The following is a 22,839-nucleotide window of genomic DNA, read 5'->3' as shown; positions in this document are numbered from 1 at the left end:
TAATCTACTATCTTCCTCAGTGAAAGGCAGGCTGAAAAGGTTTAGGAAATGTAGGAGATATGTTTTCATGATCATGTTCACAAACCTCAGGCATTATTGGGAGGAGAGTGTGCAGGTAGACTTTGGTTAAAAAAAATTGTCCATTAGCTGAAATATCTATAAGAATAATGTATGTATATTTAATTTTGTTAGCTTGAGTCAAGTAACTGATTGTCAGAAAAGTTGCTCATATAGAGTGATTGTAAGGTCTCTCGAAAAACTTCTTAACCCAAACTATGTTCATCTTACCTTCCATGTATTAGAGATATTGCTTACAGATAAAAATAATCTTCAGGGACTTCCCTGGTGGCCTAATGGTTAAGAATCCGCCTGCCAATGCAAGAGACACCGGTTCCAGCCCTGGTCTGGGAAGATCCCACATGCCGCAGAGCAACTAAACCCGTGCACCACAACTACTGAAGCCTGCACACCTAGAGCCCATGCTCTGTAACAAGAGAAGCCACTGCAATGAGAAGACCATGCACTGCAACAAAGAGTAGCCCCCGCTCGCAGCAACAAACACCCAACGCAGCCAAAAAAAAAAAAAGCCCATGTTACCAAAAAAAAAAAGAGAGAGAATAATCTTCAGGAATTACTAGGGAATAGTAAATATAAAACTACTCATTAACCACTTTGAAATTAATTTATTAGATTTATCAGTTTCATCCAGCAAAATTCTGAGGACATATGACTCAAGAGGAGTCAAGAACAGTATTTTACTTGAAAAAGACCCAGTATGAGTTTTCTGATTCCTAAGAACATTTTAAAATGAAGGTAAAACAAAAAGTAAAGAAAAACTTGATTTATACTATTCACACAAACTTTTCTCTTACCAGACTAAATATTTGGCATATATATATATATCTGTGTATCCAGTTTTGTATGTATTCACTCAATATTAATTGATGACCAGGGACCTCCTTAGGTGCTAAGGATACTGTCATATGGAGCTATGGAGTTTACACTGGGTTTTAAAGGATGCAATCACATCCTACATTACTGTATGCAATAATCAGAATATCACAATACTGACTTAATCATTTCAAGCTGCTCACTTACATTAACCATCACATATTAAGTTAACCTTTAAACCCAGAGATGATATATAAATTGATTACAATATTCAGGTATCAGGCCAAATATCATCATTATGTTTACAATTTTTAGAAATTACACCAAGTCAGTGAATTAGATATCAGTAAGTCCACAATTCTGAAATGCCAAAGTAAAATTTGTTTTTATACAAATTAATAATTTAAGTTCCCATTCCTTCAGCAAAGCAGAATCTTAAACACAGGCAACTTTGGATCGTTTTCCCCCAGGGCTTTGTCTAAATTTTGAGTGACGGAGGCCTACATGCTACCAAAATACTGGTTAGATGGGAAGTCAACTGGGGAGCAATGTATTAGCTAAAATACCTCTTCATTCATGCAGCTTTAGTCACTCTTTCATGAGTTATGTGCCATGTTTTAAGGTATAGAAATCAATCCCCAGCTTGCATCCTGTTCTAAGGCACAGAAATCTTTGTGAGGCTATCTTTGACCCTATCAACCATGCTTCCCTGCCCAGCCATTTTCTCTTGAGAGTGGTGCAGCCTAGCCTGTCTCTTGACTCTAAATGGGAAGTGAGAAAAAATTTCTCACTGATCTTGGAATTCTCAAATCCATTTTGAGATTGCTTTCCCTCCCACAGGATCCTGACTTACTCTTCCACTGTACATGATAAGAAAAATGAAAGAAACAACAACACTGTTTTCAAACACTGGACAATGGCAGAACCAGGATTCTGCCGTTGAAAAGGGAAAGAAACAGAGAAGACCAGCCCAACAATCACTCCAGCTTTCCCACTATTATTCATGATTTAAAATTAATTGTTTAATTCCTTTACCCTTTAGTTTCTTATAAAACAGGAATAATATTAGTACCTACCTCATCAGATTGCTATACAAAATTAATTAAAAAACTTAGTGCATAGCACAAAGAAAAGTTTAATAGATATTATCTCTTATGTCATTATCACTGTTTTAGTAATAATAATTATTATAATTACTTAGCTTTATTTTTATAGCTCTTTGCTCAGTGTTGCTATATCTTAGTGATACCTAGAGATAGGTTCCTTCTATAGCAAAGGTTCCTTTTTCATTTACCCTCACTTGAGTCAGTCTCACATTAGCATTTTGGAATTGTTTTCTATGAGCTAAATTAGTAAAGCTTCTCAGTGGTAAACTAGAAGGGTTAAAATATTTAAATTCCAACATCACCTGAATATGCTGATCACCTTATATTGATAATGATAAAGTTAAATGATAAAATCATAAGGCTGGGAAAAACACTGAATGATTTTTTAGTCTATTGCATTATCTTCATGTAGCACATCATGTGAAAACATCATTTTCCAGAAAAATGAGGATCAAATATATATTTAAATGTATTTAGAAAAAGAGATGCATAGTCTCCCTCAACAAGCCATTCTAGGGTTTTACAAAAGTAACACCTACACTAAGAAGCCTCTGCTACTGTTCAAAGATTGTGTTTTTCCCCTTGAAAGTCAAGGAAACCAACATTTACTTCTCTGAATGCAAGCAGATACAAAAGCAAAACCTACCACTCCCATTATTAAACACACTTTCTAAATTCTACCTAAACATTGGCAACTAATAGCAGATACATACGGTATGAATAATTAATTTTAGGAGTAGTAAATGTTAGATCTCTTGAATTTCTTAACTGTTAAATTTCTTAGCTGTTAAATTTAGTGAATCATTCACTGCATGTAACTTTAGACGTTTATATCTTTTATTTTATAGATTATTTAGAAACCCACTTCTTACTTCGATTTTTTTTCCCCCAAATTGTATTTAATATAATTAAAGCAGATATTGCTCTTCTCGTCAATATGACACTTTCCACTCTACTGACTTGACTCAAAAATGTTCTGGTTTTACAAACAGCTAGAGATATGCTGAACACAAAAACAACTAGATCATTACATATACAAATATATAAATGATCTGTGTTCTATTCTTGGAATCCACTTACACAGAGGATAATTACAGAGAAATTAATCTAATTAAAAGGAGTATTTTCTTGAAAAAATAAAGATCGAAGATTGAGATATATCCTCATTATTAAGAGTTGTCTGAACTCATTAACCTCTCCTAATTTCAATCTATTCATGTACAAAATAGTATATTTTTCACTTGTGCTACCTATTCATAAGATTTTAAGATCAATTTAAGTTCGAACAAATTGATAATTCATAAAGGTATATGAATACCTTTATGAATATGATATTCACTGTTGTTGTTGCTACATAAGTACTCTACCCTTACCGTAGCAAAGATATACACTATATACAAAAAAGTCATCTTTATTAAAATTCAAGTAATAGTTTAGTCTATTTCAAAGATTAAAAAAATACTTCTTCTGACAATTTCATCAAATAATCTAGATGTTTATATTAGCTATGATGATTTCCTCTGCAAATAATAGGACACACAGATCAAAATGGCTTAAACAATATGAAAAATTCATTATCTCATTTACTGGATGTCTCGAAGTAATGCTGGAGCCTTGCTCCATGACATGTTACTATTGATGGTGTGAAAAACTTAGTGTCAGAGTTTCAGGCAACAATGCTAGGTAGGGCATTGCTAGTAGAAGAACAGACCATTTCATTTGCCAGCAACATTCTCTTCCCATCTTTTGGCCAACATTTTTTCATAATAATTGATGTCAATCCAATTATTGGCAATGGAAATGGGATTGCCATGATTAGTTGTGATAGGTTGTCCAATATGATAGCCAGTGCCTATTTAAATTTAAATTCAAATTTATCAAATTTGAATAAAATATAAAATTTAGTTTTGCTGTCTTACTGGCCGCATTTCAAGTACTCAACAGCCCCATGAGGCTAATGGTTGCTATAGGGACAGTGTAGAAAAGGAATATTCTGTCATCACAGAAATTCCTATTGAAGAGTGCTGGAACCTTAGGAAAATCAGAATTTACCTCTGAACTAGAGCAAGGCTCATCTTCTTTGAAAGCTGGATATCTGAACAAATAGTGTTTCTATACAGCAAGTAATACCTCGATATTGGATTTGCATATTATATTGGATTTGCATATACAATATGCTATATATCCTACATCATTTTGGGGGGAGCAAAAATTGATACATCAAGCAAGTTTACTCCCAGCTTTGCATATTCTATATACCTTCCTTCTGCACTACATTTTAGCTGACAAATGGGGAAGCTGTGGGGACATTACACAATAATATCTAGGAATTAGAGTTGGACCTATAAATTGGACATAAGACAACTACTTAAATGTAAAAATAAAATAATGCCTGCAAAGGTAGCAGAGAAAATATATGAATGAATTATACTACTCTCCATAGCAAAATAAGTGTGTTCATATTTTAATTTCAGCAACCAAATACACGATTTTGTTTTCATGTGGCCAGATAGCAAATGAAAACATATTTTGTGTTTAAAAGGTAGAGCCCGTTGTTTAAAACTGATGGTCTACATAATCTATAGGGAGAAATTTATAAGAGTTCAATGGTAAATTGAGTCCCTACACAGTTTACTCACTTGTCTTCAAAGCAAATGAACTATCTAACTGGAAGAAATGTGATTCCCATTGCATTCCAGTTCATAGGTAGCATCTCTAGCTTCCCTTGCTGCTTCCCTACTCCCTCTCCCTTGAAAGGAAGATGCCACTTGGGAATGCTTGAATAGTCCCCAAATTCTATTTATATTGTTCAAATTATGAAGAAGTCCAAGATGAAGAATAACTGCTGATAATTAGTAAGGCTTTCTCATATAAATGGAACAACAAATTTTGATTATGTTCAAGTTATGAAAAAATGAGACTCCAGGAGAAAATGTTAGAATGCTTTTTGGTAGCTGAGCTAAAGGATGATCTCTCTTATACAGGAAAGAATAGCAGGGCAAATATACCTCTCAGGTCATGAGGCACTACGGCAATTTACTCCTGTCCATGTTTTTATCAACGGTCCTCCGTTTGTAATCTCTGACTTCTGAGAAATTCTGGGCTTGACACAAAATCTCTTCCCAGCCCGAAGGTCACGCTCTGTTCTGTTTGCTGTGGCTGAAATAGCTGAGTGCTTTCATCCTAAATCCACTCTTTGGTTCCTGGACCATCTAAGCATCTGATTAGCTCCATCTTTCATCTCCCATCTCAGTGGCTTTAGACCTTTGGCCTCAATGTTTCTGATGTTCCCTCCACACTTTGATTGACACAAAACAGCAAATTTGGCTTTAGAGCCCAGAGTGGGACAGGCCTGGCCTCCTTGCACTCCACTTAATACCTTGCCAAAAGAAGTCTAATCTCAGGAGAGCTATCAACCATTTTTTAAAGAGCAAATTTAAGCTTTTCATTTATTGTGTGCCCTTCTTCATTGTTTTATAACTAATTGAAAAAATTTTTAAAGCTGAATAAAAAGGCTTAAGCACATATTAAAGATGACAAGAATGAACTCATTTTTAATACTTTATATTATATATGTTACAACATAAATTAATCTCCCATTTTTATTTTGTTTTGTCTGTTAGCCATTTTAAACTCTGGATTTAGGCTGTGATCATTAAAATCCGTTTATGATTTGCATTTTCTTTGGTAATTGCCTAAATCACAAAATGACAATTAAAATAGATAGTTTACATTTGAGGGATCCAGATGTTGTGTTTTACATGTATACCTTTAACTCCTTAAACACTAAATTTCATTTCTAAGTCAAAATATGTGTTCATAATTGTAAAGTATTTAGACTGCCTCAGGTGGTCATGGTTCTTTCAATATTATGGATTGTGCTTCTAATCCCAGTCAACCATCTTAAAAACCTCTGTTGGTTTTATGATATTGCATACAAAAGGATGTAGCTAGAGACAGCTTTACCATGTAGGGGACAGGACATCTGCATCTGAGTCCCAGGTTCAGTAACAACTCGGTGAATCTGGTCATATCATGTAACTTCCCATCGTCTCAGTTTCCTCGTTTGCAACATTAGCATGTTCATCAAGATGGTTTCTAATTTACCTTCACGTTCAAAACTTTATGGCTCTACAACAAAAAAACAACCAATCTAACTAAAAATATGAGCAAAGGGCTTGAATAGGTACTTTCCAGAGAAGATATATAGATGGTTAAGAAGCACATGAAAAGATTTTCAACATCCTTCGTCATTAGTGAAATGCAAATCAAAACAGCAATGAGATACCACTTCACACCTACTAAGATGAACAAAATTTTCAAAAAGAGACAGAAAATAATAAGTGTTGGTGAGAATGTGAAGAAATGGAAACCCTCCTACATTGCTGGTAAGAATGTAAAATGGTAGAGCTTCCATTTGGCAGTTCCGCAATAAGATAAAAACAGAATTATCATATGACACAGAAATTCCACTTCTAAGTGCATATGCAGAAATTGAAAACGGGTACTCAAATAATAACTGGCACACATATATTCAGGGCAATTCTATTTGCAATAGCCAAAGGCAGAAACAACTCAAATGTCCATCAAAGATGAATGGAAAAAGCAAAATATGTATATCTGTACAATGGAATATTATTATACCATAAAAAGGAATGAAGTACTAAAACTTGCTACAGCCATGATGAACCTTAAAATCATTATGCTAAGTATTAAAAGAAGCCAGGCACAAAAGACCACATATTGTATGATTCCATTTATATGAAATATCCCATATAGGACAAACCATAAGGACAGAAAGTAAATTAGTAGTTGCCACGGTCTGGAGGAAGGGAGAATGGGGAAAAAATTGCTTAATGGGTGTGGGGCTTTCCTTTGCAGTGATGAAAAAATTCTGGAACTAGATAGTGGTGATAGCTGTACAACATTCTAAATGTACTTCATGCCACTGAATTGCACACTTTAAGATGTTATTTTTATATTATGTATATTTTAATCCAAATTAAACAAGTCATGACTTGATTTATACTAAGTAGCATCCTTCTACTAATGTGGATGGCCTACCATGTGTGGGAAAAGAAATTTCATTCTTATCAGCTATTGGCAGCATCTGAAAAGGTAATTACTGTTTGTATAGTTTTGTGTAAAGAAAGAGCATCTGTCGTCTTAATAAAGAATAAAACTCTGGGGTAATAATTTTCAAAATAGGCATGAGGTGCTGGTCTTCAGCAAATCAAATCTTTCCCATTTAGCTATATGCTGCTTTGTTCTGTCAAACTGTCCCCTCCCTTTTCTTCCTTCTTTTTCTTTCGTAAATATAATTTTTGTTTCTCAGGTATATGCTGGGCTTTCTTATGGTTTAGTACAAATATAATTATCTCTCAGTTATAGTGGATTTTTTTTCATTTATTTTGTGGTCATTGCTTCTCACATACTACTGTGCATTAGAATAAAAAAATTGAAAAAAAAGAACTTTCAATTACTTCAAGTTAAAATAGTTGGCAGGTAGTGATGCAATAATAGGCTTGGGCTCCCTCACTGCATTCTTATGCTTGTGAAAAATAACACACACACAATGGTGTGCATAATGATGTAAGCAGCTAAACTACAATTTAGGTTTTAGTTCACCTACCTTGATAAGAAATGCAAGTGTATAGATATTTAATAATTACAACTCCGGTGCAAACTTGGGTACTGGAAAAAAAGGGTATTATTCTTTGTTTTTCAAACTCTGACTCAGAGTTATCTGCTTGCTTATTGTGGTCAATTTAATTTAGTCATTTCTGGGTTTAATTTGTGTACATGCAGTGACTGATTTCTCATTCAAGTCTGTAGTTTAGTCTTATTCTGAGACTAAGGTTCTCTCCCAGGGTTTACATTTCTTCTCTCATTCTCCCTCTTTTCCCTTGTTTCTGAGTTGCCTTATATTTCTGATGGTCTCTGCACCCCTTCTTTAATTCTGGCACCACTGATGTGCTTATTTTGTCTCCTCTGCTCAGCAGAGGTGGTACCTATGAATGGTTTGGGTGAAGTCTCCCTGGGATGTGCTCCACCCTAAGGGAAACAGCTTTATCTCTCTAAGCCCTACTAGTGACCTAGGGATCCAACCCAGTATATGTACAACTGATTCTCTTTGCTGTACAGCAGAAACTAACAACATTGTAAGTCAACTATACTCCAATGAAAATTAATGAAAAAAAAGAAATATAGATTAATTGCCATAGCAATCTGATTTTTATCACGTTCTGACCCATCTGAGCTAGGGAAGGAAAGAAAAAAAAACACTTCTAATTCAGTAAAATTAGTCTGATTTACATTTTAAGTCTTTTTAGGTAACTGTATAGACACCGTTGGATAAGATTTCAGAATTTTATTCCAGTCTTCTTCTCTCCTAGATGGTATCTGAGTGTATGGAGGCTTGAGCTTTAAAAACAAAGACACATGTCTCCAATCCCCGTAAGTTTCTCTTTACCTTCATCCCCACCCCTCCTTGGGGCCCTCCTCCATCCCTGGATTTCCCCGCAGCATAGCTGACCTGGACTTTCATATGAGGTATCGACTGCTGTGTGTAAGTGGTCTTCACCTCCCACCTCAAAGCCACCTGTTGATAACTTCTGCTAAAATCTGTGACGAGGAAACAGTCCTTTCTCGAGCTTAGTCAGGGTGCGGGCAGCACTCCTTTAAACCAAGCACATCTTGGCCCTCAATGTTTATGAAGTGAGCCTACTGCGGTATGAGTGTGAGTTCCATCTAGCCCTAGGATCAGGTACAGTTACAGGAATTTTTTGCCTGTACCTGACTGATGCCCTGCAGTGGTGTGTGAGAACTTCTGGATACCACCACTGTCCGCAAAAACTGTAAAGAAGCACTGACTGAAAAGAATCCAGACCCTTTCTCTGACTGAGTATATTGTATGACCAAGCTTTTCCTATATGGCTGTCTGTAGGGATGTTAGGGATGTCTACCATGCTGACTCTGCCAGGACACCTGATGAGAAACTGGGCAGAAGCTCCTGAGGTCTCGGCATTCCCTTAAATGAAAATAATTCATCCCCCACTACATATACCTGATTGCCTGCCTCCTCCACGCTGTCCCCTGTCATCTCCTTAATCCACCAGCGCTGTAGGTGGTGGTGGATATTACTCCATTTCTCTTCTTGGGATGTTCCTTAGGTGAAATGCAACAACAGTGTTCTCCAGACCTCTCTTTGCTGTGTTAAATGAATACATAAAGGAATATCTCTCTCGAAATAACCTTGTTTCCAAACTTTTTTGTCTTGCTTAATTCTCAAAAATACAACTTTGGGGGCTTCCCTGCTAGCGCAGTGGTTAAGAATCTGCCTGCCAATGCAGGAGACATGGGTTCGGGCCCTGGTCCAGGAAGACCCCACATACTGCAGAGCAACTAAGCCCGTGCGCCACAACTACTGAGCCTGCGCTCTAGAGCCCGTGAGCCACAACTACTGAGCTGCGTGCCACAACTACTGAAGCCCGCGTGCCTAGAGCCCGTGCTCTGCAACAAGAGAAGCCGCTGCGGGCTTCCCTGGTGGCGCAGTGGTTGAGAGTCCGCCTGCCGATGCAGGGGACACGGGTTCATGCCCCGGTCCAGGAGGATCCCACATGCCGCAGAGCGGCTGGGCCCGTGAGCCATGGCCGCTGAGTCTGCGCGTCCAGAGCCTGTGCTCCGCAATGGGAGAGGCCACAACAGTGAGAGGCCCGCGTACCGCCAAAAAAAAAAAAAAGAAGCCGCCGCAATGAGGAGCCTGTGCGCCACAACGAAGAGCTAGCCCCCCGCTCGCTGCAACTAGAGAAAGCCCGCGTGCAGCAACGAAGACCCAACACAGCCAAAAATAAATAAATAAAATAAAATAAATAAATTTATTAAAAAAATACTACTTTGGGTATCAAAACTTAAATATTAATTCTGCCTTTGGGGTTTAATAATCCTAATACTGTCTTGCCTTCATCTGCCCCAACCTCTATGCCCACACAAACATAAACACTTTTAAAACACAGACTTTTATTCTCTACTTTTGGGATGGGTAAAAAATGTGTTATCTAAGACACTGACATAAGCAAAAGAGATCATTCCCTTCAATGTCATGTTGAGCACTGATTATGGCACCTAACCTGAATGAAGATTATCTAATTGTCTAGGGGTGGTTATCTTTATTAAACTACCTTTTAACTATTAACTAACATACTTTTCAACTCTGTAAGAATAGTGGTTAACTTGCAGAAAACAGGTATCAGTGCAATTGTTTCTTGACTGAGAGCCAAAATGTTACTTCCTTCAGAATATCGATGTGGTATATTTGGGGGGGGGCAGGGTGAAAAGTGTGTTATTCTGAAAATGAAAGGACCTTATCGCCAAATCGTATAAATTTTCCAGAATGGTTGTGACAAAAAAAGAAGAATTGATAATTGAACAGTCATATGAGGTAGGTCTGTAAATGGAAACCAAATAAGATTAGCTATAATACAGATGCAGAAATAGATGTAGATATAGTACTGGCATTGTAATAAATACAATTATTAATTATTTTATTTATTTTACCAAGCAGGATAGATTTTTTTTAAACTTCCAATAATCTATATGGGTTTTGTCTAATGCAACAAATATTTTTTACCTTCAAGATAATCTGAACTGAGATAAAAATAAGACAGAGAGCCCAGCACTGACTTGTCCAGGATTGTGAAAAATACTCAGCCCTTTCCCTACAATAAAACCCTCCCTAATTCCTTGTTTTAAAACTTACTCAGATACAAGTTTAAAGTCAAAACAACTTAAAGGAGAGGGGGTAACATGAGAGATAAAATGCTGGGGCACGCCACGACTGTAGAGAATGTCTAGGATGTCAAGTTCAACCATAGATAATCAGAGAGCAAGAGGGCCTGTTGGGGTTTACAGTTGACATTATTTATGAAATAATTTATGAGATTATTTTATCTTGAGGTAGTTTGATTTAAATGTTTATCCTTTTGTGTGAGTGAAGCTGTGATTTGGGGTATTACAAGCATGGTAGCCTGCCATACCCATTACATATACATAGACCCAGGTGCTCCACGGCACCACTCTTCCCTTCATTCCTGTGCTCTAAGCCTCTTATCTTGACACATGATTTCTGTTTATTACTACAAGGAATTTCTCTGTATGCTTATTTGCTCTTCAACTTGCTTTTTTTTTTTTTTTTTTGCGGTACGGGGGCCTCTCACCGCTGTGGCCTCTCCCGCCGCAGAGCACAGGCTCCGAACGCGCAGGCTCAGCGGTCATGGCTCACGGGCCCAGCCGCTCCGAGGCACGTGGGATCCTCCCGGACCGGGGCATGAACCCGCGTCCCCTGCATTGGCAGGCGGACTCCCAACCACTGCGCCACCAGGGAAGCCCTCAACTTGCTTTTAACATCATTTCCACTTTCACTTTATTTCTACCTATCTGATTACCATGGTTGCCAAATGATGGATTGAACACATGTTGTAGCCTATCTCCCTTATGTTCCTGGTCTCTCCAAATGTTTCAAAAGAGTGGCAATAAATCCAAAATCACAGCAAAACAAACAAACAGGAAAAGAAAAAACAAAAAAACACAAGAAGGACGCTTATTGGCCCACAGACTGTGAGATTCCTTATAAGTCCAAAATAGTTGAAGGAGAATTGAGGAAGGAAATGACTACTGAGAATGCCTGAAGGAGATTCTTGCTGCAAAAAGGCAGAATCGTCATCAAGAATGGGCACACATGGAGGTGTTGGTGCTTACCGGGAGCACAGAGGGCTCAAAGGCCAGCAATGGAATACTCAGTTGTGTGGACCACTGTAGGAGCAACCATTATCTCTATCTTTGCCCGTCCTCTCTCACCTTGTCATGTTCCAGGCAGCAGCTGTGAAGGATCTACAAGCAGAGAGCGCTAGACCTTGATTTAGATACTCAGGGCATGAAACTCACTTTTTTAAAATCAGTCTATCATACACTATATGTGTAGTCTTTAGGCCTATATGACCTAGTGAGTTCTAATTCCTTAGCTATGGAGTTTGATTCTATTCATCCCTTTTGCTCCTAACATAGAGCAAAGACTGATAAAATATTTTTTTTAATAAAAGAAAACAAAATATAACCTGGAAGTGCAAAAGAGTGGGTAGTGATGAAGTACTCCCTTTTTTCCTGTTCCTGGTCTGAAATCTGGCTGTGGTAGAATAAAGATCTAAAGCTGAATTTTGCCTCTGTTTTGAAATTTTTGTTTTATTATGTTTACTATTACCATTTATAGTGATATAGAAGGTAGGTATCTCTTTCCATTTAATTGCTGGTCACCTTAACATTTTACACCAATGCCACATCATTCTCACTGAGCTAGACCTGAGAGTCAGTAATATTTGGAGTTAATCAAGTCTTCCCTCCTAATCCCCAGCTATCTCTGCTTTAGAAGACAAGCATATTTCTACACTAGTTTATCTTCACTGAGATGGACCTAAAAGCCAGAGTAGCTAATCTGAACAGTCCATTCAGAGTAGCTAATCTGAACAGTTCATTACATCAGCACCTCCCCTTCTCCCAAATAATCTTCATTATTTCAATAAGTTCATCAATGTGCTTTTGGCAAATGAGGCTTCTTGTTTTTTCCAGAATGTTCTAACCCTCCCTGAATTGCTATGAAATGTTCATTGCAGACGCTTTAAACAGATGTACAGAAGTAACTAGGATAAACCAGCTATGTATGATAAATGACACTTCAGATTTGGCACAAATCACCAACAAATGCATGTTAGAAAACAAAGACTGTTCCCACCTAAGCAGCTCAGATGCTACACAACTTAGAATCAGAGAAGATGGAGCCACTATTAGTTTTAAAGATCACTTAGTCCAATTCTTCAATTAATGAATAAACTGGAATTTAGGATAATTAAGCGATATATGGATTTCCACAGTCACTTAGTGGCAGAATCAAGACTAAAACCAAGATTTCCTCACTTTCAATCCAGTGCTTTCTCACTACATTACTCTAAAGAACAACCAAAAGGTGACTGATGAGCTATGATCATATAATCCAACCTACGTTGGTCTTAAAACACAAATTCAAAATTTTATTGAAGCCAACTAAAACTGAAGGGATCAAATCAAAACTTAAAAATATTGAAGAAATTTAGTATTTAATCTATTATGCAGTTAATAAATATTTCTAGAGAGTATACTATGCATTACTAAGTAATTCATCCTCCCCAAAGACATGAATTCTGCATGTTATATTTTCTGTTTAATAGAACAAATTGTGGCAAGTAGTTATGTATGTTCATATTTTTCTGAAGTATTTATTAAAGTAGTACAGCAACTACCAAGTAAAAATACTGAAAGCAAGGAGTTCTTCTAACTAAAAAGGAAGTTTACTGGCTTCTATTCAGGTTCTCATAGGAAGATCTTGGGGAAGTGTTATCTAAGAATTTGGTGGACGAAGAAAATGGCATAACTGAAAAATTGTGGGAATCTAAGAGGGTGAGGAGAAATAAAATTACAAAGTTACTGAAAAAAGTGGTAGAACTTTGCTTTCTTTACGATTTTGCCCAGGGCTGGTCATGTTGATCACAGTTGGCAATTACTTTAGGAGTGTCTGTTGTTCTTACTGGATCATGGGACGCAAACCTTACTCTCTTTAGGAGCCGCTTCTCATGTTACTTTTGTGAGTCTAGTAAGGACAAAGAAGACCTGCAGGCCCAGAGCTTAAAGGACTAAAAGTGGAAGGCTGCCTCCATCTACATGACTTTATTATTTACTCTGGAAAATTTTTTCCTAAGAAGGTAAAGGAGTAAATCAGTAAATCGCTTCATGAATTGTTTCAGGTACTGCCCTCACACCTAATTATCTGAAAAACATAAGCTCAACCAGCCTCTTTCTGGGACAATTGTTTGTTTATGCAGGTAGACAGCCCTCTTCTCAAGACAAGAGGTTACTCAAATGGGCAAAGAGATCATTCAGCTGAAAACCAAAAACTGAGGAACACTTTTCTAAGACCCTCACTTGTCTTTGGTCACAGATCTTAAACCATTATATCAAAAACTGTGCCCAAACCCAATCAGATTCAGGCATTAAACACCTGATTTCAATCACTAACGCCTTAAGCCCTAGAAATACCTCTTGCCCACCTTCCGCCTTTAATAAACTACGTCTCTCTTAGGGTGATACTCTCCCTTACTGTAATAAGTTATTATAATAAACTGAACTTTCCTCAGTCAACAGTTTACTTTGTTGTTCTGGTTGGGGAGCTGGCAGCTGATGCTACTAATAGCAAAGAAAAGCATCTTTTCAACCATGGGAGTTGCAATTACTGTATTATTCAGGATATAGACACATCCTGAAGTTCCTGATAGGATCTTGATTTGCTTATTTTCCCACGTATCACTTATTTGTAAAATAAGATATTATGTAAAACATTTATTTATATTAGACAAATCACCATAACCAGCATTTTCTGTTCTTTCTTTACTGAAAGATTCAATTCAGCATGTTAAGTATGATTTAGGAAGAACAGCACATCTTTTATAAGAGTTTGAATTTTTGAAAATAAAATATATTTGTCAAGGACCACCTGTGGTTAAAAAGTAAAAGTACCCCAAAGTACTTAACGTAAGTTTTGAAACAGGAGAACTATAAATACTTTATAGAAAATACTTTAATTTTTTGGTTTGTTGGAAGAGCTATTCCAGCTGGAGAAAATGTCAATTCTTGGGCTTTCTGGAAAGCATACACAATCTTGACTATTCTAGGAGCAGTTGGACTGTAGGAGAGGAAAAAAGTTCTCCTGGACCCTCTTAGGATTCTTGGCTGGATCTGAAAATTAAACTGACAAAGGCAGATTACCAGAAGCACACAGCTTTATTTAACACAAGTTTTATGTGACCCTGGAGGCTTCATAAGGAAATGAAGACCTGAAGAAACAGACCTGAGTATTTTTATGTTAGGTCTGTTAAAGAATGGATAATCCTGGAGAAATATGATAAGTCAAAGAGTACGAGGTAAATGTAGTAAATTGGGGGAAACTTAGCAAGGCCTGTTTGCTGGAATTCTTCTTGGTGTCTCTTTTCTTCAGAAATAAGGATGCTCCTTTCCTCTGGGTACAGATGTAACTGAGCAGGACCCTATGGGGTCTTTCCAGGACAGACCCCTCCCCCATATGTTCTGCTTTCATTCCTCTCTAAAGTACCTAGATAATAGTATCTGATGCACATTTCCTGAGTTGTTTTACAGATGCTAAAACCCCCACTGAATGGAAGAAATTAACTACTTGATGACCATGAGCACATAGCCCCCAGACCTTAAGGATTGATAATGTTAATCCCTGTGCAACCAATCAGAGAATTGTGCATGCATGACCTGATCACATACCCTGGGATGCCCCTCCCTCACCTTGTCTTTAAAAATGCTTTGCTGAAACCCATTAGGGAATTCATGCTTCCTGAGCACTAGCTGTCCCAGACTCTTTCTATGGCGCCTTACAATAAATGCTGCACTTTCCTTCACCACAACCAGGTGTCAGTAGATTGGCTTTACTGCATGTGGGCAAGTGGACCCAAGTTTGGTTCAGTAACATAGACAGGGTATAACTCACATGAGGGCTTTATGACCTATTTCAGGGGAGAAAGGCAAGGGGAAGGTCAGAGAGAACTTTCTTCCTTCTGCTTTTTGCTCAAATGCCTTTACCTTAAAATATTCAATATGCCAAGATAAAACCAATAGAATTAGAAATGAAAAAGGAGAAGTAACAACTGACACTGCAGAAATAAAAAAGATCATGAGAGATTACTACAAGCAACTCTATGCCAATAAAATGGACAATCTGGAAGAAATGGACAAATTCTTAGAAATGCACAACCTGCCAAGACTGAATCAGGAAGAAATAGAAAATATGAACAGACCAATCACAAGCACTGAAATTGAAACTGAGATTAAAAATCTTCCAACAAACAAAAGCCCAGGACCAGATGGCCTTCACAGGCGAATTCTATCAAACATTTAGAGAAGAGCTAACACCTATCCTTCTCAAACTCTTCCAAAATATAGCAGAGGGAGAAACACTCCCAAACTCATTCTACGAGGTCACCGTCACCTTGATACCAAAACCAGACAAGGATGTCACAAAGAAAGAAAACTACAAGCCAATATCACTGATGAACATAGATGCAAAAATCCTCAACAAAATACTAGCAAACAGAATCCAACAATACATTAAAAGGATCATACACCATGATCAAGTGGGGTTTATTCCAGGAATGCAAGGATTCTTCAATATACACAAATCTATCAATGTGATAAACCATATTAACAAACTGAAGGAGAAAAACCATATGATCATCTCAATAGATGCAGAGAAAGCTTTTGACAAAATTCAACACCCTTTATGATAAAAACCCTGCAGAAAGTAGGCATAGAGGGAACTTTCCTCAACATAATAAAGGCCATATATGACAAGTCCACAGCCAACATCATCCTCAATGGTGAAAAACTGAAAGCATTTCCACTAAGATCAGGAACAAGACAAGGTGGCCCACCCTCACCACTCTTACTCAACATAGTTTTGGAAGTTTTAGCCACAGCAATCAGAGAAGAAAAGGAAATAAAAGGAATCCAAATCGGAAAAGAAGAAGTAAGCTGTCACTGTTTGCAGATGACATGATACTATACATAGAGAATCCTAAAGATGCTACCAGAAAACTACTAGAGCTAATCAATGAATTTGGTAAAGTAGCAGGATACAAAATTAATGCACAGAAATCTCTGGCATTCCTATATACTAATGATGAAAAATCTGAAAGTGAAATCAAGAAAACACTCCCATTTACCACTGCAACAAAAAGAATAAAATATCTAGGAATAAACCTACCTAAGGAGACAAAAGACCTGTATGCAGAAAATTATAAGACACTGATGAAAGAAATTAAAGATGATACAAATAGATGGAGAGATATACCATGTTCTTGGATTGGTAGAATCAACATTGTGAAAATGACTCTACTACCCAAAGCAATCTATAGATTCAATGCAATCCCTATCAAACTACCACTGGCATTTTTCACTGAACTAGAACAAAAAATTTCACAATTTGTATGGAAACACAAAAGACCCCGAATAGCCAAAGCAATCTTGAGAACGAAAAAAGGAACTGAAGGAATCAGGCTCCCTGACTTCAGACTATACTACAAAGCTACAGTTATCAAGACGGTATGGTACTGGCACAAAAACAGAAAGATAGATCAATGGAACAGGATAGAAAGCCCAGAGATAAACCCACGCACATATCATCACCTTATCTTTTATAAAGGAGGCAGGAATGTGCAGTGGAGACAGGACAGCTTCTTCAATAAGTTGTGCTGGGAAAACTGGACAGGTACATGTAAAAGTATGAGATTAGATCACTCCCTAACACCATACACAAAACTAAGCTCAAAATGGATTAAAGACCTAAATGTAAGGCCAGACAGTATCAAACTCTTAGAGGAAAACATAGGCAGAACACTCTATGACATAAATCACAGCAAGATCCTTTCTGACCCATCTCCTAGAGTAATGGAAATAAAAACAAAAATAAACAAATGGGACCTAATGAAACACCAAAGCTTTTGCACAGCAAAGGAAACCATAAACAAGACCAAAAGACAACCCTCAGAATGGGAGAAAATATTTGCAAATGAAGCAACTGACAGAGGATTAATCTCCAAAATTTACAAGCAGCTCATGCAGCTCAATAACAAAAAAACAAACAACCCAATCCAAAAATGGGCAGAAGACCTAAATAGACATTTCTCCAAAGAAGTTATACAGACTGCCAACAAACACATGAAAGGATGCTCAACATCATTAATCATTAGAGAAATGCAAATCAAAACTACAATGAGATATCATCTCACACCAGTCAGAATGGCCATCAGCAAAAAATCTAGAAACAATAAATGCTGGAGAGGGTGTGGAGAAATGGGAACACTCTTGCACTGCTGGTGGGAATGTGAATTGGTACAGGCACTATGGAGAACAGTATGGAGGCTCCTTAAAAAACTACAAATAGAACTACCATATGACCCAGCAATCCCAGTACTGGGCATATACCCTGAGAAAACCATAATTCAAAAAGAGTCATGTACCAAAATATTCATTGCAGCTCCATTTACAATAGCCCGGAGATGGAAACAACTTAAGTGCCCATCATCGGATGAATGGATAAAGAAGATGTGGCACATATATACAATGGAATATTACTCAGCCATAAAAAGAAACGAAATTGAGCTATTTGTAATGAGGTGGATAGACCTAGAGTCTGTCATACAGAGTGAAGTAAGTCAGAAAGAAAAAGACAAATACCATATGCTAACACATATATATGGAATTAAAGGGAAAAAAAAAGTCATGAAGAACCTAGGGGTAAGACAGGAATAAAGACACAGACCTACTGGAGAATGGACTTGAGGATATGGGGAGGGGGAAGGGTGAGCTGTGACAGGGCGAGAGAGAGTCATGGACATATACACACTAACAAACGTAAGGTAGATAGCTAGTGGAAAGCAGCCGCATGGCACAGGGATATCGGCTCGGTGCTTTGTGACCGCCTGGAGGGGTGGGATAGGGAGAGTGGGAGGGAGGGAGACGCAAGAGGGAAGAGATATGGGAACATATGTATATGTATAACTGATTCACTTTGTTATAAAGCAGAAACTAACACACCATTGTAAAGCAATTATACCCCAATAAAGATGTTAAAAAAAATATATGCCAAGATACCATATTTTGGGTAGTGTGTCCTGAACCCCATCAGGACCATCATCCCAGTGATACATGGACCAGGAGGCTTATGATCATGAAGGAGAAAACATTCCTGCAAACTACAGATATTGTTTTACAACTTTCCTTCTTTACCACTTGAGCAGAGTAGCAGATTAGATTTGTAATGAGGCTGGCGTTCCTATGATTCAGTCTATTGTGCCAGGGTTGATGCACATTTTCCTCTAGGGTCTGGTACAATAATTTCATACCACTTTGTATTAATAACATGCACTAATAAGTCTTGGATATAGATGAAAAGACAAATAATAAATATGTTGTAAATTACTGGAAGTTTTCCTTGGTTATTTTTTTTATGTATATTTAAGTATAGTTGATTTACAATGTTGTGTTAGTTTCAAGTGTATCCTTGGTATCTTTATTTCCAGGATATCAACAAAAATGTCAAGCTCTTTTATATTCCCTAAACACTCCCTGTTATAAACAATACTATCAACTTTCTATAAATGTTTATTAGTTCTCCTGATATACTGTGAGCTCCTTAAGGGCAGAGAATTTGTCTGTGATGTTTCATCTTATTATTAGCACCTAAAAGAGAGATAGACACATAATATGTGGTCAGTAAATACAGATTATATAATAAATAAGTATAATAAATAATAAATATACAGATTATATAATAAATAAGTAAGTAAATACTTGTTGAGCAAATGAGTGGTTAAGCTCCAGGCTGGGAACCTCTGGAAATCTGCTTAAGACAAAACTCTATAGCCTAAGGTCCGCCATGATCCAACTCATGAATTTGCCATAATTAGTCCTGATGTTGTATATACTCTGTTTCAGTCACGCCACACTACGCTTGGTGGTTACATTATTCTCAAAATGGACCATACAGTTGCAGAATTTTCCTTTTACGTACTCCTAGAGCTTAAAAAGAATTTAATAGAAAATAATTGTTTAATACACGTTGAGTTGCATGGAATTTAGGAATGGAAAAACTTTTCCTCTAACCCCATTAGGTTCTTTGAAGGGGTAAATGAATTACATTGACAAAAGACAGATTAGCAGGAAAAAAAAAAACATACAAATTGTATGTAATGTTTAAATTTTTATGTGTACAGGGGATTCACAGAAAAGAAATGAAAAACCCAAAGAAGTGGTTAGACTAAAGGTTTTATATACCATTTTAACAAAGGAATAGAAATTGTGATAAGATGAGTAAATATATGGTAAGATTCTTTTAGTAAGCTTTGTTAAGCAAACTTATCTCAGTGTCATCTGTAGTTTTCTGGGTATGGGAAGGGCAACACCTTTACAAACGGAAATTTATGTCACATTCACAAAGAGAAATGTATGCCCTACTCTTAAGCAGAAAGGGGAAGGAAGAGGGTTCTTACTACGTCGGTTATTTCTCAGTTGCCTTCAGCTCAGAATATAAGCATAGTTTGGAGTGGTTTATTCGGATCCCCCTCAGAAATTTCTCTTTTTGAAAGTTCTAGCATTTGATCATGTGCTGGTGTTATATTAGCACTAGACTGGTGTGTCAGCCTCACATTCCTCAAAAGAAATTATAATTACAGGGACCCATTATATTTTAAATTCCATAATCTCTCATTTGTCTCTTTAGTACACCTGTTTACTCTTGATTTCATAATCCAAGAGAAAATAATAGATCTTAGCTATTCCTGTTTCAGAAAAGTCCTGTGGATCAATAAAAATGCCTTGTATTGGGGGGAAAAAAAGATGTACATCATTTTCATGGACATATGAAGTGAGAAACAATTTGAAAAGAAGAAAATAAAATTATACCTCTAAGCTATATTGGTTTATTTTTCTCCAAGCCTTACTATCTCAGTATGCTGCAGTTAATTCTTGAAAATTAAATTTCTTGTAAGTAGTATGTCATTCCAGGCCTTCTTCAGTTGGCCTCTGATATTTGCATGTAACTGCCATTCCAGTGAATATGGTTTTTGCTTAGCAATTAATCAGTGTCAAGATGCAGTCCACTGTTGAAAGTAATTCACATGCAGATAGTTTTCTTAATTTTCTTCATTGAATTCCAAAGGAAATGTAAGCAGCATCTGGATTTTTGACATCCCTCTGTCTCAATAGCTGAAGTGATAATGTTGAAGAGATGTAAAACACCTGGGGTGTTAACATTTAATTGAAGCTTGTTATTTTGAAAGAACAGAAATGAATTTGTACTTTGTCATAATCCATTTCCCTGAAGATTCAGTTACTCCACAGAAATCAAAAAATAGGACTGTTACCTCATTTGAATTTTAGCCAAATGATCAGAATGCCAATCATCTAACAAACACTAATGCAACTGTAATGAAAACACTGGGGCGCGTCTGGAGCCTGTGCTCCGCAACGGGAGAGGCCACAGCAGTGAGAGGCCCACGTACCGCAAAATAAATAAATACCACCTGTGATAAATATATATTTGAAACAAAAATGTATCTTGTGAATATAATTTTTACTTTTACTCTTTTCTGTCTTTGATAACATCCAGCAATATTCAAAGAAAAGTGTGCCCAGGATAACCTTGTCTCATTGAATTTGGTAGCAAGTGAATTGTGTTCTTAAACTTCCTATATACAAACAAAACATATAATAGCAAGGAACATTGCAACTGGCTAAGTGCAGAAAACTTCAGGATGGTAGTCTTGGTAAATCCTACCACCTTAGAGTAGGGCCTTTCACATTTTAAATTTAAAACATAATAAATAACTAAAATTGTCAACCTTTTTTTTTAATCTTCCTAGATCATGACACTAAATAGGAGCTATGAAATTGGAGGATCTTATACACAAATATTTAAAATCACATGTCCAAGAAAAACAGATTGAATGCCATGAAAGGCTAAAATGATCTGAGTGTTCTGGACAATAAACCATTACTCATTTTTGCTCATTTTCAAAACTTTTACAGTTTTTCTTGATATATGTCTCTGTGAAATCTTAATTTGAGAGGGAGGATTAATGTATTTCACTGTCATGCAATAAAATTAATAAAATAAGAACCACAACCTTGAAAAGCAATGAGTTGCTTTTCAAGAATGATTTATCAGGACTTCCCTGGTGGCACAGTGGTTAAGAATCCGCCTGCCAATGCAGGGGACACAGGTTCAAGCCCTGGTCCGGGAAGATCCCACATGCCGCGGAGCAACTAAGCCTGTGTGCCAGAACTACTGAGCCTGTGCTCTAGAGCTGTGAGCCACAATTACTGAGCCCACATGCCACAACTACTGAAGCCCATGTACCTAGAGCCTGCGCTCCGCAACAAGAGAAGCCACCGCAATGAGAAGCCCGTGCACCAGAACGAAGAATAGCCCCTGCTCACCTCAACTAGAGAAAGCCTGCACGCAGCAATGAAGACCCAATGTAGCCAAAAATAAATTAATTAATTAATTTTAAAAAAGAATGATTTATCAAATCTGAATTCTTGCTATTTATGCAATAAACAACTGCAATTAAGCTTTATCAAGAATAACTTTAATCTTATATACCATTTCACATGACCACTTATACAGATATTAGATATTTTTGTAATTTTTAATATGAGTTGTGTAAATTGATAAATGAAATCTTCTTAACGTGAGAAGGCTTGGGACTCTAAATTAGGTTGGACATTTACAGTGTGGTTCATACAAAATTAAGTTTACATGTGAAGTATCATGTTAATGTCCCCCCAAAATTCTATAATGTAGAACACTTGGTCTATTTGCCTAAACTCATATTTAGGGGATAACATCTAAAGCTTTCATCTGATTCTTAATGTGATCCACAATTCCTAAGAAGTTAAAACTTCTACTTCAGAACAAAATTATTCTGACCTACTTGTCATCCTAATATTACGTTATTCAATCTTCTGGACTATTTATAGCAGGAAAGACAACTGGACAAGCACAGAACTCAAGTATGCTGGCACAACAAGCAGATTTGTCTGAAAATCACCCTGGGAGCTTACATTGGGTTTCTGGACACTGAGCTATTAGGGAACCCTTATTTCCCCACTCATACCTTATTACATCCAAACTGGGCTCATCATAATTGAACTTCTCATAGGACTGATGGCTTCTTTT

This window comes from Pseudorca crassidens, chromosome 6 (assembly GCF_039906515.1).
Source record: "Pseudorca crassidens isolate mPseCra1 chromosome 6, mPseCra1.hap1, whole genome shotgun sequence".
Taxonomy (NCBI): Eukaryota; Metazoa; Chordata; class Mammalia; order Artiodactyla; family Delphinidae; genus Pseudorca; species Pseudorca crassidens.
This window is presented reverse-complemented; position numbering follows the sequence as displayed.